Genomic DNA, 15,375 nt, shown 5'->3' on the forward strand with positions numbered 1-15,375 from the left:
ATAAAGAGTCATTTTCCATGTATTTACAGAAGGCTATGTCCGTCGCGTGTATGGAGGGTGTGTGACATAAGCCGGGCGGCAGCGCAGCGATTGTACAGTTATCGCGCGCGCATGAGAGCGAGTCAATTAGCGGGCGTTCTAGTGTGGTCCAAAGTTGCTGTTATATAGTCATGGCGGATTCCACTGTCGATCAAACTTTGCCGCCAAAAGTGTAGCACTGGGTTCTCGCTCGCACAGGGACACGTGGCGAACGGCTGTGTGAGGTCGGCATCAACAGGTTTGAACGTGGTGCCGGAAGTGTTGCAGGGAAACGGCCGACCGTTGTGCGATTCAGCTCCGAGGCAGACAATTTTGGCGGGAAACGTGTGGAGGCGACGAATGCACGTGGTGAGCGGACAAGGGCTGCTGTGACGTCAAGCTCGATAAGTTCCAGCGTGTCCAGCGAAAACATGTCTACGACGTGGGAGTGATCGCTGGGCTCGCCCCCCGCGCTAGTGGCCGGCCGCCTCACGTGACAGGCGTAGGCAGTGTCTCCGCACGCTGGCCAGGGGTTGGCGAGGATTTGAACTAATTCAGTTGGAGCGCGCACGTCGTGGTGACTGCACTGCGATATCAAAGATGTGTGTGCTGACTGTGTTGGAGAACAAGTGATGACCATACTGCTTGAAATAAAGTCTTCAGCTGTTGTAACGTGACGTTATTGTGGTCAGTGTTCTGGCATGTGCATTGAAAATATTTGTGATCGGTCATAAAGGATATAAAGATTTCATGTTGAGCATTGCGAATTTTAGCGTACTAATAGCTGTAAGGAGTATGCGAGATTTTACGCAGAAAATTATGTGCAGTCGTAAGGAGGGTATAGATATCGATATTTCAACGCGAGATTCGTCATGAGGAGGCATTTGCGGCACTTTGCTGTTTGTCAGACTGGCGGAATCGGAATATTTTGTTGCTGTTACATTGATAAATATGTGGCTTCTTTTACCGGGCGCGAGGCGGAGGTAGCCACTGGCTGATGCTTTGTTCTGAGGACTATCGAGACTTCAGGTCGGGGGTCGGTGACCCCTTGCGGTTGAAGTGTGGCTTGGAGTTCGTGCGACCTCAAAAACTCTAGATTGCGTCCGCGCTCATGGCGTTTTCTGGGCTGATGAATAACGAACTGATACTCAGTATGCGTTGGACGGCCGTCGCGATCAAGCGTGTTGCTAGTATTCTCCGATTTTTACGTGGAAATTTAAGAAGGTTAAATATGACGACTGTTTGGGCTGGACGATTATCTCGCCCATGTAAACTGAGTGGTGAACTGCTCGGTGATAGTCCCTCTGACCTCTGAGTGTCCAGTAATGAGAGTGTGTGGATCGTGGCACGTCCAACGTGCAGCGGTGGCCTAAGTAAGTGTCTGCGATCTCCGACATCTAACTGTGACAGCTACTATGGGAGGATCGTGGTCTAAGTGTGTGTGTTTAGTGTTTTGCTTCTCAATACAGCATGGTGGACTCTGTCTTGAAATGGTATTTGTTGTTGTTACTATTCTACCACGCATTAGACCATTCCCACTCCTCTTACTCCTCCTTCTGCTTCTCCAGAGAGAACCAACTTAGGAATTCTATAGTGTTTTAAAAAAACACTTATCAGACTTGTAATGGGTGGAAGTTCCACAAATGTGATGGCATAAATTCTCGCCGAAATTTGAAATCCCCGACGGATCAATTTCTTGTTTATAGTAGTGGTACTATGAGTATGAATCTGTCCAACCCCTCACACAAATTGCTTAAGGACATGCTGCAATTGAGCTGAATCTGTAAATTCTCAGCTATGTCCAATCTAATGGACTTCTTGCCAAATGACCTAACTGTCCCAGTATCTACCAATACGAGGTAGTGAAAATTTGGAAGAGGGAAGAGTAGGGTTTGGAAACCAGGTGGCTGCGGGCTCAAATCCCATAGTTTGCCACCACATATACAAGTCCCAGTACCCACCAATAGGATGCAAGGAAAAACTGTCCCACACAGAGGGTTTCGATTTAATTAAGTAGTCAATCAGTTTGAAAGAGTGTGGGGCCTATTTCCAAGACATCCATAGCCCAAAATTTTCCTGACTTGTTCAGGACAAAGGCGGGGTTATTGCAGCACACAGCAGGCACTCCAGGTGCACTGGAGAGAGAGAGAGAGAGAGAGAGAGAGAGAGAGAGAGAGAGAGAGAGAGAGAGAGGGAGGAAGGGGGAGAGAGAGAGAGAGAGAGGCAGAAAGTGTGTCTGGTATCAAAGGAACTCTGGGACCTGATGATTTTGTTTGGACGATTAGTGCTGTCTGGCAGCTCCTATCAAATAAAAGAAGGATCCAACCCCTCGAATTGAATTTTATAATATTATACCCTCCACTCTGTAACTGAATTTCGCATTGAGAGATCCTTTCTCTCAGACTAAGCGATTTTTTCTGGGACGGGTGGGGAGGGAGTGGTTGATGGGTGGTGGTTGTACTTCCTCTGATGGTTGCGTTGAGCAGTAGTGCAGTTGATCGCTGCACATCAAAAGGTGCGCACAGACGAAAATTTTCCGAGAAGACAACACCTCCATTCTGCATAAGTGTAGTTATAAAATTAGGGCATGTAATGGCTGGACAAGATAAAACTTGTACCTTCCAGTCCAACAGCTCAGTACAGGCAGAGTGATTCCCGTAGGAAAGGGGGGGGGCTGAGCTTTTCTCGCGATCTCTAACAGGGTAGCACCCAAAATAAAGAAAATAAATTACCCTACGTCCTTCCTCTCCAATGGCACAGACTAAGCCTTTTTGATAGTCAGTTTCCAGATAGAAATGGGAGGGGGAGTAGAGAGAGTTGGGGGATTTCCCAGAGCAGGAGGGGTTAATTAATTGATAAATTTAATTAATTTGTATATCAATTTGATATCAAAAATGTGCTTGTATTAGTGAGGGGGAGGGATTGGTGATTACCTAGAGGATGAAGAGGGGAAGGGGTGGGGGGTTTCTCAGTAGGACAGATTATCCCCAAGGGGTCACATATCACCCCCAGGGGTCTTAAAGCAATTAGCATAACAATAGGTTAAGGGGAGGAGGAGGTCAGGGATTACATGAAAAATCACTTAGCAGAACAGTAGGTTAAGGTCATAAATCAATCAAGTTTGACCCTGATTGTGTGCAACCCACATTAACAAAATGTCAGTGTTGCCTTCTTGCCCCACTACCGACTGTTTGGTTTGCCCTGGAATATAGCCAGTGTAGACCCATCCACCACAAAATGACTAACTTACCACATGATGTATATTGGTGTTTCTACTGTCACCTTAAGTGCTAAAGTTCAGCTGCCATTAGAAATATTGCAAGTATAGTTCCACTCAAAATTCCTTCAACCTAGAACTAATAGTAAACATTTCGTTTATGTTCACTTGAGAGCCTCTTTCACAAAAATAACATCCTCTACAATGCAATCTTTCCTAAAACATAAATATAACCATAACATGTATACAGACATAACCCAAATACTTACTGAGAAAACATAAAAAATTCACAGATGCATTAAATTCACAATTATTTTGCACTCCTCTAGTTACTGTACTATTCCTGTTCGTGGCTGAAATGCATAATGGTGTGCCATGGTAACTATAAAACTGTCTCGCTCTTCTTTTCTAATCATTGCCTTCCTTCCCATTTTCCCAAATTCTCTTATTCCCTCTCTGGAAGATACAGCCGACAGTGGAGGCAGCACTCCTATTGTCCCCTTAAAAGTACAAATCTGACTGTCATGGACTATCGTAGGGCGAGTTAGTTGGGAGCTGTAGCTCAACGTTAGTAGTCTGCCACAAACTTCTTAGTTTTTCCTTTTGGTACTTAGGGTGCTCTTAATAATCCATTGATCTGTGTGATGCTTTGGTAACAGTGCTTTGTTATTATATGTCCTGTCTTGTCATTCCAAGGTTTGGTGTACATGTTCTTTACCTGTTACCAAAGACTTTTCAACCTTTTAGAGAAAGTGTTTACTTCCGAAATATCACTTCCTGGGGGAGGCTTGCGAAACTCAAAAGGAGACAGCATCACGTGACCAAAAAACTTAGTAGCCCTACAGCAACAAACCTTTGTTTGCGGATTTTTGAACTGTACACTCCTATGATGAATGCTAGTAGAGCATCACAGTGAATTAACGCAGTAGCTTAGCATCTTTGCAATAATTCTATGAACCATTTCTGTTCGACCATTTGCCTGTGGATGTAAGGCACTATTCCAAAGTTTCCTAATGTGCAGCAACCTGCATAACTGCTTCATTAAATCAGACATAAAATATGCCCCTTGTCAGTTCTTATTGTCTCAGGCATTCAGAACGTGAGTGTTGCCTGTGCTACTGTTTCGGTCTGCTGGTTCGGTATGGCTGTCATAGAAACGAGACAAGAGAAACGCTCGATTGTCGTCAAAACATAACAATTTCCTAATGGTGTTTGCACGAATGGTCTGAGGATATCCATCCCAATTATTTGAAATGATTTACCTTTTATCTTTGTAAAATAATCCTTTGGTGGCCAAGCTCCACCCTTTCTGTGCATGGTAAACATTTTGTTATGAGACATGCCAGAGTCAGTGACACTGTTTTGTGCTCTTTGTAAATTCCTTTATTACTGTTCCCCATTGTGATTCCTTACAAGCAGCAGCAGTGTGCCTCAGACATCCAGTTGCCTCCCATGTGTGTGTCCTTGACATCCAGTAATGCTGACACGGTGCAGTATGGCCAAGCAGTGGCATAACGCCACTGCTTCTGTCAATGACTTCGCAGGACTCGGCAGCTAAGGCCGAGGTGTGGCTGATGTCTCTGACACTGCCCGGCTGGCAATAACAGGAGACACAGCGACCGCAGTCCACTGCAGAAGCGCTGTGGCTAGTGTGCTATGTCCCAGGGCTCGGCTGGCCCTGCCGCAGTGGCACCTCTGCGTCTCGTGTCTCACGGAAGGCTCCCTGACACGGGGCCTAACTGCAGACCCCATACAGCATTCCAGATGGCACCTGAAATGTCACAGTGCTGTGATGGTAGTGGTGTGATTCTAGCACAAGATGATTTCAGTACTAAAGCTTCTGGTTATTTATACACGAATGGACTGCAATTGCTCAGGCTTTGCTATGTCTTACAGCATGTATACGAAGCACTTCCGCACTTTCTGGGCTTAGGTGCTGCTGTGTCAACAATTTTCACACCTTGCCTGGCCAGCTCACCTTGCAATGTCCAATGGCTGTGTTGTGCTCTGTAAGGCATAACATCTGCAATCACCTGCTGGCTCTTCTTTAATCTATTTCCTATTTTGCTCATTTCTGAGCGAATATGGTCAGTGTTCCATATGCCTTCCCTCTTAACAAGACCCATTCCCTCAGGTCATATTAACTAGACTATCCTTAAACACTAGAATGACAGATCCTGGCTGATGGTCCAACTGACTCCTTGCCATTCTTTCAAGATTACTTTTATCATCAAATTCTCTTAAATACTACTTATCGTAAGTCCCTTAGTTTGTTGCTTAACTTAACTTACTGCTAACAGTTATCTCTACTGCCTCCTTGGCTCTGGTAATCAATTCCACCGGGATTTGAGCAATGGCTGGGTCCAAAATTTGTCTTCTATTTCACTTTTTGTACATGTAAACAAGGATTACATTTAGCAGAGTAAGTGTCACTGCGATAGTTAGTACGACAACTGTCAAAATTATTTCCCTCTCGTACTGATTTTCCCTGTACTGACTCACATGCTTCACCAGTGTCTCCACTGAGGCTGGACCCTCCTGCTCACTAACGAGTTTGTCTGTAGACTGTTTTAACTGTGGTCCCAATGGCTGGTTTTATACAGTCAGACCAGTGGGTGGCAACATTTCCATGGGTTCCTCAGGCCCATACAGTCGAAGCTGCGAAATGCTTCGATGGGTTATCCCTGAAATTATGGTCAGTAGATGGAAAATAGGTCCCATTATTTCCCGTTATATTCCGTTTGTTAAAAATATACTTTCATATGAGTAACATTTTTGCTGTGATGAGTTTCCCCCGCTCGAAACGACTGGCTACTACTATTACTTTATCGAAGACAGATTACAATCAATGTGCTTCAACCAGCTGGAAGTACAACTCAGGCTTATTCTCCTCTTTCTTGCAAGCCTTCTCCGTTTTCTCACCCATCAGGAACTTCACTACACAGGAATTCTGATCCTCTCTTGCTATCCTGTTTGGATAAACTGTAATTTCTCTTGTACCATTTCGGTAACTTCAGTTTTTTCATTTCCACATGTCTGCTCCTGTCTTCCACAGTTAATAACAACTGTTGACTTCTTCAGCATAACCCATTTAACAGGATATGTGTGGACTATATAACTTGCCTGCTATCGAAAAGGAAACTAAAACGTACATCTCTGCTCCATATGTCCTTGCTTCTACTGTGGCCAGGTTGAAACAAAAGGGTGAATTTTTATGGTTAATTTCCAAGACCAGCCCTAACTCTGGTGGGTAATCATTTTGCAACTGCCATAGCCCCTGCAGGTACTGTTCTTTTAACAAGTCCTCTCCTAACTGGCCTTGCACAGCTAGCTGCATAGATTCCTGTAACTCTCCTATCTCCCTTTGTGCTTCCCAAACACTTCCTCCAAGGAGTGTAAACACTTTGGAACCATTACTTCCTTGTCCAATATTTCTACTTCAGTTTGCAACCTCTTGATATTCCTGTTTTGTTTATCTCATCACTTCCCAGCCAGCTTGTGCAGTAACCAAGTATTTTTCATCACATCTTTCTCCAAACTCACGATTTGCTTGGTGTGCCACTCACTTGCTGCCGTCTTTCCTATCACACATCGTTTCCTTACTTTCACTGTATCATTCACCCTCCTAACGTCCTCCTCGTCTGCTGTGAGGTAGTGAGTGGACCTTAAACATACCAGCACCCACACAGATGTATAAGTTGAGAAACAGGACCACACTTACAAATCTGTACAAATGTGGCATCATCTGTATACATAGCAGCAGCTTCATGAAAAATGACATGTACAGTTGGATGTCTATTGTGAGGAAACTATTGCTGTTTGTACAGATGATGCCACATTTGTACTGATTTGTAAGCGCGGTCCTATTTCTGCACTTGTATGTCTGTGGATACTGGTGTGTTTGAAGTCCATGCCCTCATGCAATTTTATGACTGCTTATTTGCAGAATGCTATATAATCTTATGATGCCCCAAAGGGTGAAATATGTTATTAAACAAGCATTATTTTGCTTCCACAATTCATGGGTGTATTGCCAGATCCAATTGTCTATGGTCCATGATATTTCGGCGAATAACTGCTCCACCATCATTAGGTGGTGCTGATAGGGTAATGCGTCTGCTGCAGTGACTGCAGCAATTGAGGAGGTGGGCACATTTTCAGATGCGTTATGTCCGCTGTCCCTGTCGCATGGTGTACCTGGGTGTCGTGTTCTGCTTTGATGGAACTTAATATTGAGTCCCATGCCTTGCTCAGTTGGAAGCTCATTGTCACTGTTGATTAAATTATCGGCGTAACAGATTTCAATTGCTGCTTTGAAAATGGAGTCTCAAAATTTATCAGTGGTGGGCAAGACTTTCGATTGCTGGTAATTCATTTTATGTCCATTTCTAACGCAGTGTTCTGCTATTGCAGACTAGCATTCACATGATACACCTCCACTTTCTTGAGATGCAGGTCGTCTTTCACTGTCCGTAAGAAAGCTCATATTTTGGCTGGTGAGTGGAAACTGGCATTATGTGGTGTTTTTGTAGCATTTTGATGATACATTTCCAGGAAATTGTATGAAAGTAGTCTTCTTCTGTGTTTTCAGCCTCTGTTTTGTTCCTAGGGCTCTTGCATCCCAGGAGTATCCAAATTTGTCAGTTTCTGTATCCATTCTCGTGGAAGACCCATTCCAGGTGCTGAAACTCTGCAGCCAGGCTTTGTTAATCTGAAATGGAGTATGCCATGTGTGCTAGAATGTTGAGGATGCTGTTGTTCTTCGATGGATGGTGGCAACAGGAGGCATGGAGAAATGGAGCCAGCAAGCCTGAGCTGAACTTGGATGTTGATAAAAGGAAGTTTGCCACATTTTTTTATTTCCACAATAAGCTGGATGTTTTATGGATGGAGTTCAGATGTTCTAAGAACCAGAGTATTTTTTCAGGTCCGTGTGGCTAGGAAAGTGTCGTTGACATCCCTAAAAAACAAAAAGGTTTTGGTTCAGTAGTTTCCAGTGTTCTGTCCTCACAGTACTCCATAAACAAATTTGCTACAACTGGTGAGATTGGGCTTCTCAAGGCTACACCATCAGATTGCTAACAGTACTATCAATTCAAAATAAAACAGGTCAGTGTCAGAACATGTCTATTAAACTATGTCAGCTCAGAACTGAACATCTCATTGCTTAGTTTTATGGAGTGTTCCAAGGAACTCAAGTGAAAATTGAGACAACATCAAAGCAGACTAAACTATCAAACTCCTGCAGCCTTAGTTCCTTCACACTTGCTGATGCGAGGGCCTGCCAGATAAAGCAGGTGCTTCAGCAGGGGATATATTGGTGTCCCAATGTTCCTCACTATTGGTCAAATGTCTTCTTCTACATCTACATTTATACTCCGCAAGCCACCCAACGGTGTGTGGCGGAGGGCACTTTACGTGCCACTGTCATTACCTCCATTTCCTGTTCCAGTCGCGTATGGTTCGCGGGAAGAACGACTGTCTGGAAGCCTCCGTGCGTGCTCTAATCTCTCTAATTTTACATTCGTGATCTCCTCGGTAGGTATAAGTATGGGGAAGCAATACATTCGATACCTCATCCAGAAACGCACCCTCTCGAAACCTGGCGAGCAAGCTACACCGCAATGCAGAGCGCCTCTCTTGCAGAGTCTGCCACTTGAGTTTGTTAAACATCTCCGAAACGCTATCACGGTTACCAAATAACCCTGTGACGAAACGCGCTGCTCTTCTTTGGATCTTCTCTATCTCCTCCGTCAATCCGATCTGGTACGGATCCCACACTGATGAGCAATACTCAAGTATAGGTCGAACGAGTGTTTTGTAAGCCACCTCCTTTGTTGATGGACGACATTTTCTAAGGACTCTCCCAATGAATCTCAACCTGGTACCCGCCTTACCAACAATTAATTTTATATGATCATTCCACTTCAAATCGTTCCGCACGCATACTCCCGGATATTTTACAGAAGTAACTACTACCAGTGTTTGTTCCGCTATCATATAATCATACAATAAAGGATCCTTCTTTCTATGTATTCGCAATACATTACATTTGTCTATGTTAAGGGTCAGTTGCCACTCCCTGCACCAAGTGCCCATCCGCTGCAGATCTTCCTGCATTTCGCTACAATTTTCTAATGCTGCAACTTCTCTGTATACTACAGCATCATCTGCGAAAAGCCGCATGGGACTTCCGACACTATCTACTAGGTCATTTATATATATATTGTGAAAAGCAATGGTCCCATAACACTCCCCTGTGGCACGCCAGAGGTTACTTTAACGTCTGTAGACGTCTCTCCATTGATAACAACATGCTGTGTTCTGTTTGCTAAAAACTCTTAAATCCAGCCACACGGCTGGTCTGATATTCCGTAGGCTCTTACTTTGTTTATCAGGCGACAGTGCGGAACTGTATCGAACGCCTTCCAGAAGTCAAGAAAAATAGCATCTACCTGGGCGCCTGTATCTAATATTTTCTGGGTCTCATGAAAAAATAAAGCGAGTTGGGTCTCACACGATCGCTGTTTCCAGAATCCATGTTGATTCCTACATAGTAGATTCTGGGTTTCCAAAAACAACATGATACTCGAGCAAAAAACATGTTCTAAAATTCTACAACAGATCGACGTCAGAGATATAGGTCTATAGTTTTGCGCATCTGCTCGGCGACCCTTCTTGAAGACTGGGACTACCTGCGCTCTTTTCCAATCATTTGGAACCTTCCGTTCCTCTAGAGACTTGCGGTACATGGCTGTTAGAAGGGGGGCCAGTTCTTTCGCGTACTCTGTGTAGAATCGAACTGGTATCCCGTCAGGTCCAGTGGACTTTCCTCTGTTGAGTGATTCCAGTTGCTTTTCTATTCCTTGGACACTTATTTCGATGTCAGCCATTTTTTCGTTTGTGCGAGGATTTAGAGAAGGAACTGCAGTGCGGTCTTCCTCTGTGAAACAGCTTTGGAAAAAGGTGTTTAGTATTTCAGCTTTACGTGTGTCATCCTCTGTTTCAATGCCATCATCATCCCGGAGTGTCTGGATATGCTGTTTCGAGCCACTTACTGATTTAACGTAAGACCAGAACTTCCTAGGATTTTCTGTCAAGTCGGTACATAGAATTTTACTTTTGAATTCACTGAACGCTTCACGCATAGCCCTCCTTACGCTAACTTTGACATCGTTTAGCTTCTGTTTGTCTGAGAGGTTTTGGCTGCGTTTAAACTTACAGTGAAGCTCTCTTTGCTTTCGCAGTAGCTTACTAACTTTGTTGTTGTGCCACGGTGGGTTTTTCCCGTCCCTCACAGTTTTACTCGGCACGTACCTGTCTAAAACGCATTTTACGATTGCCTTGAACTTTTTCTATAAACACTCAACATTGTCAGTGTCGGAACAGAAATTTTCGTTTTGATCTGTTAGGTAGTCTGAAATCTGCCTTCTATTACTCTTGCTAAACAGATAAACCTTCCTCCCTTTTTTTATATTCCTACTGACTTCCATATTCAGGGATGCTGCAACGGCCTTATGATCACTGATTCCCTGTTCTGTACATACAGAGTCGAAAAGTTCGGGTCTGTTTGTTATCAGTAGGTCCAAGATGTTATCTCCACGAGTCGGTTCTCTGTTTAATTGCTCGAGGTAATTTTCGGATAGTGCACTCAGTATGTCACTCGATGCTCTGTCCCTACCACCCGTCCTAAACATCTGAGTGTCCCAGTATATATCTGGTAAATTGAAATCTCCACCTAAGACTATAACATGCTGAGAAAACTTATGTGAAATGTATTCCAAATTTTCTCTCAGTTGTTCTGCCACTAATGCTGCTGAGTCGGGAGGTCGGTAAAAGGAGCCAATTATTAACCCAGCTCGGTTGCTGAGTGTAACCTCCACCCATAATAATTCACAGGAACTATCCACTTCTATTTCACTACAGGATAAACTACTACTAACAGCGACAAACACTCCACCACCGGTTGCATGCAATCTATCCTTTCGAAACACCGTCTGTACCTTTGTAAAAATTTCGGCAGAATTTATCTCTGGCTTCAACCAGCTTTCTGTACCTATAACGATTTCGGCTTCGGTGCTTTCTATCAGCGCTTGAAGTTCCGGTACTTTACCAACGCAGCTTCGACAGTTTACAATTACAATACCGATTGCTGCTTGGTCCCCGCATGTCCTGACTTTGCCCTGCACCTGTTGAGGCTGTTGCCCTTTCTGTACTTGCCCAAGGCCATCTAACCTAAAAAACCGCCCAGCCCACGCCACACAACCCCTGCTACCCGTGTATCCGCTTGTTGCGTGTAGTGGACTCCTGACCTATCCAGCGGAACCCGAAACCCCACCACCCTATGGCGCAAGTCGAGGAATCTGCAGCCCAAACGGTCGCAGAACCGTCTCAGCCTCTGATTCAGACCCTCCACTCGGCTCTGTACCAAAGGTCCGCAGTCAGTCCTGTTGACGATGCTGCAGATGGTGAGCTCTGCTTTCATCCCGCTAGCGAGACTGGCAGTCTTCACCAAATCAGATAGCCGCCGGAAGCCAGAGAGGATTTCCTCGGATCCATAGGACACACATCATTGGTGCCGACATGAGCGACCACCTGCAGATGGGTGCACCCTGTACCCTTCATGGCATCCGCAAGGACCCTTTCCACATCTGGAATGACTCCCCCCGGTATGCACACGGAGTGCACATTGGTTTTCTTCCCCTCTCTTGCTGCCATATCCCTAATGGGCCCCATTGCATGCCTGATGTTGGAGCTCCCAACTACCAGTAAGCCCACCCTCTGCGACTGCCCGGATCTAGCAGACTGAGGGGCAACCTCTGGAACAGGACAAGCAGCCACGTCAGGCCGAAGATCAGTATCAGCCTGAGACAGAGCCTGAAACCGATTCATCAGACAAACTGGAGAGGCCTTCCGTTCAGCCCTCCGGAACGTCTTTCGCCCCCTGCCACAACTTGAGACGACCTCCCACTCTACCACAGGTTAGGGATCAGCCTCAATGCGGGCAGTATCCCGGGCCATACGATCTAGGTGATACAGCAGGGCGCTGGTGAAGTGATCTGGCATCATCATCATCATCGTGCGCACCATTCTTTAACAGGTGGAGGTGCTCTGCTGCTTTTTGTTGGTTGGATCTGCTGCTATTTTCTGGTATCCTGGATTGTTCAGGGTCTTCAGCATTTTCCCTTTCATAGTAGTTATGCTGGAGAAGAACTGTTACCTTGCCCTTATCAGCTGGAAGGACAATGATTTCTTTATCTTCTCCGAGGACACGAAGTGCTGTCCTTTTTGCTTTGAAGATGTTGCTTCGTGGTGGAACCAAGTTGGTGAGAATTCAGCAGGTTTTCCAATGAATTTCCTCTTCAGCATCACTTGATACTCATTGGTTAGCCTGCCCCACAGCACTCATAATATCAGCTGTTAGAAGAGATGTAAGTGTTGGCACGAAGTTAAGCCCATTCTCCACTTCCGCTGCGTTGACCAGTGGGTTTCCTGTAAAACTGATCATGCTGCATCTGTTGGCTGCATCTCTTTACAACTACTTAACTGGAAATTGAGAAAACTTGGTGATTTGTCTTTTGGTTGATTTCTTGTACAACAAATCCAACTGGGCCCCAAGTGATTCCACTGACCCAGTCCCGTGAATCTGCAGGGAGTACAGGGGACATCCACACATGAAGCATTAAGAGCTCTCTGGCATTAACATAGAGCTGTCCTGAAGTTAACAGGATCCTTTCCCTGACCAGGACCAGGTTGGCTCTTTGTTTGATGCAGTTAGTTGCAGTGGTGCTGATGAGAGGTGCCACTTTGCTACAGGTAGGTAGCACCCCCATCCCCACGTCTTAGTAAAAAGGAGAGGCAGCTTAGCAGATGTCCTTTCTTTTTTCGAAGCTTGTCCACCCATTTTCACAAGCTGACATACATCCTCCCCATCGAGGGGGGTAGTAAGGAGCCTGACACTTTCCCGGCAACCAAGACTGTTTTCTTTTTGAAATAATTAGTAATTGTCACTTTATTAGCCAGCCAATGGAGTGGGGAAAAGATTTTGTATACAGTATTTTTGTATGGTCCCAGCTACTTGTATAAAGTGGAGCGGAGACATACAGTTACAAACAAATTAAGCCAGAGCTGCAGAAGTAACATGATTGGATTCACGTTTCAAGCAAATTTTGAGGGAGGCCATGAAGGTAATGCACTTCTGTTTTGGTTTTCTACACTTCACAGATATCTCATCGCATCTTCAAAATCATGTATTACCTCCTCTTGCACTGATCGCACATACAACATTTCAGGCATGAACCTGGAAAGTGCTACAATGTCCTCTTGAAGAATCATCTCCTGTTCATTCAGGAGGGCTTCCCATAGGTCCTGCAGGGCCTCTGAATAGTGCTGATTGGCCCTTCTCTCCAGCTTGCCCATACATGCTCAATATGATTAAATTAAGGCTTCAAGCAGACCAAGACATAGCATGAATCTCTGGTTCATCCGAGGACTCTTCCACAATTGTCACAGCATGTGGGTGTGCATTGTCAAGCATTAGTGTAAAGCCATCACCAACAAATTAAGTGAAATGCAAAACATTCTCCAAAAGGATTTCCTCCGCATAGTGATATGCTGTAAAACTCCCATCTCCAGCTACATCTACACCTACATACATTCTTAACAAGCCACTGTGCACTGTGTGGCGGAGGGTACCTTATACCACTATTAGTAATTAGGAATTTTCCATGCCCCATGAAGACCAAATCTGTCTCTACAGTCATACTGATTCCTCCCACACCCAGAAGGCCTCTTGGATGAGAATGTGCAAAGGAAATACCTTTCCTCAGGCTTTCTTCAGACCCTCTCCCTATAATCATGTGATCACAAACCAAATCATGACTCATTGGTAAACAACACTTGCTCCTATTGTTGTAATCTCCAGCCTACATAATCCCTTATGATGGTTGGTTGGTTGGTTTGTGGGGGTTGAAGGGACCAGACTACAAAGGCCATCGGTCCCTTTTTCCACGATCATGAAACACCCGCAAGGGACAAAAACAAGCAACGGAGATGACAAGGGATGACACAGAAGATGACAGACAGAGACAAAGACCAGAAAAGAGGAATTAAAAACACAATGGTTGGCCAAACATGGAAACAAAAAAGGGAAAGCCAACCACCAAGAGACACACTAAAAACCCCAATCTAAAACTGTTGGCTAAAGGCCAGACGTAACACACAAAAGAAACAAAGCCTCAGATTGAGTGATAAAAGCCCCCAGCTCGAATAAAAGGCAAAACTAAGCCTGCCATGGCAGCATCATCTGTTAAAAGGGCAGGGAGCGTATCAGGCAGTGCAAACATCTGCCAGAGTGCAGTTAAAAGCGGACGGTCCAACAAAATGTGGACCACTGTCAATGCTGAACTACAGCGACAGAGAGGTGGGTCCTCACGGCACAGTAAATAACCATGCATCATCCATGTGTGGCCAACATGCGGCCGGTAGAGTACAACAGAGTCCTTGCGAGAGGCCTGCAAGGAGGAGCACCACACACTGGTAGCCTCCTTGACGACCCGAAGTTTGTTGGGCGAAGACAGGGTGCACCATTCATAATCCCAGGAACCGAGTACCTTCTGCCGCAAAACTGACTGGAGATCACACTCCGAAAGGCCAATCTCCAAGGCCGGCGCGCTGACAGCCTATTTGGCCAGCGTATCAACATGTTCATTACCCGGGGATGCCGACGTGACCCGGGGTCCACACAAAGACCACAGAGCAGCCGCAACGGGCAAGAGTATAGAGGGACTCCTGGATAGCCATCACCAGCCAAGAGTGAGGAAGATACTGGTCGATAGGTCGTAAACCACTCAGGGAGTCACTACAGATAACAAAGGACTCACCTGAGCAGGAGTGGATATACACAAGGGCGCGAGAGATGGCGACAAGTTCTGCAGTGAAAACACTGCAGCCAGCCAGCAATGAGCTTTGTTCAGAATGATCCCCAAGAGTAATAGCATAACGAACTTGACCGGCAACCATCAAACCGTCAATATAGGCCACGACAGAGCCGTGAAACGTGGCAAGGATGGAAAGAAAGCGGTGGCGGAGGGTCTCAGGAGGGACTGAGTCCTTCGGGCCCTGGGCCAACCCCAGCCAAA

Source organism: Schistocerca americana, chromosome 1, assembly GCF_021461395.2.
Source record: "Schistocerca americana isolate TAMUIC-IGC-003095 chromosome 1, iqSchAmer2.1, whole genome shotgun sequence".
Lineage (NCBI taxonomy): Eukaryota > Metazoa > Arthropoda > Insecta > Orthoptera > Acrididae > Schistocerca > Schistocerca americana.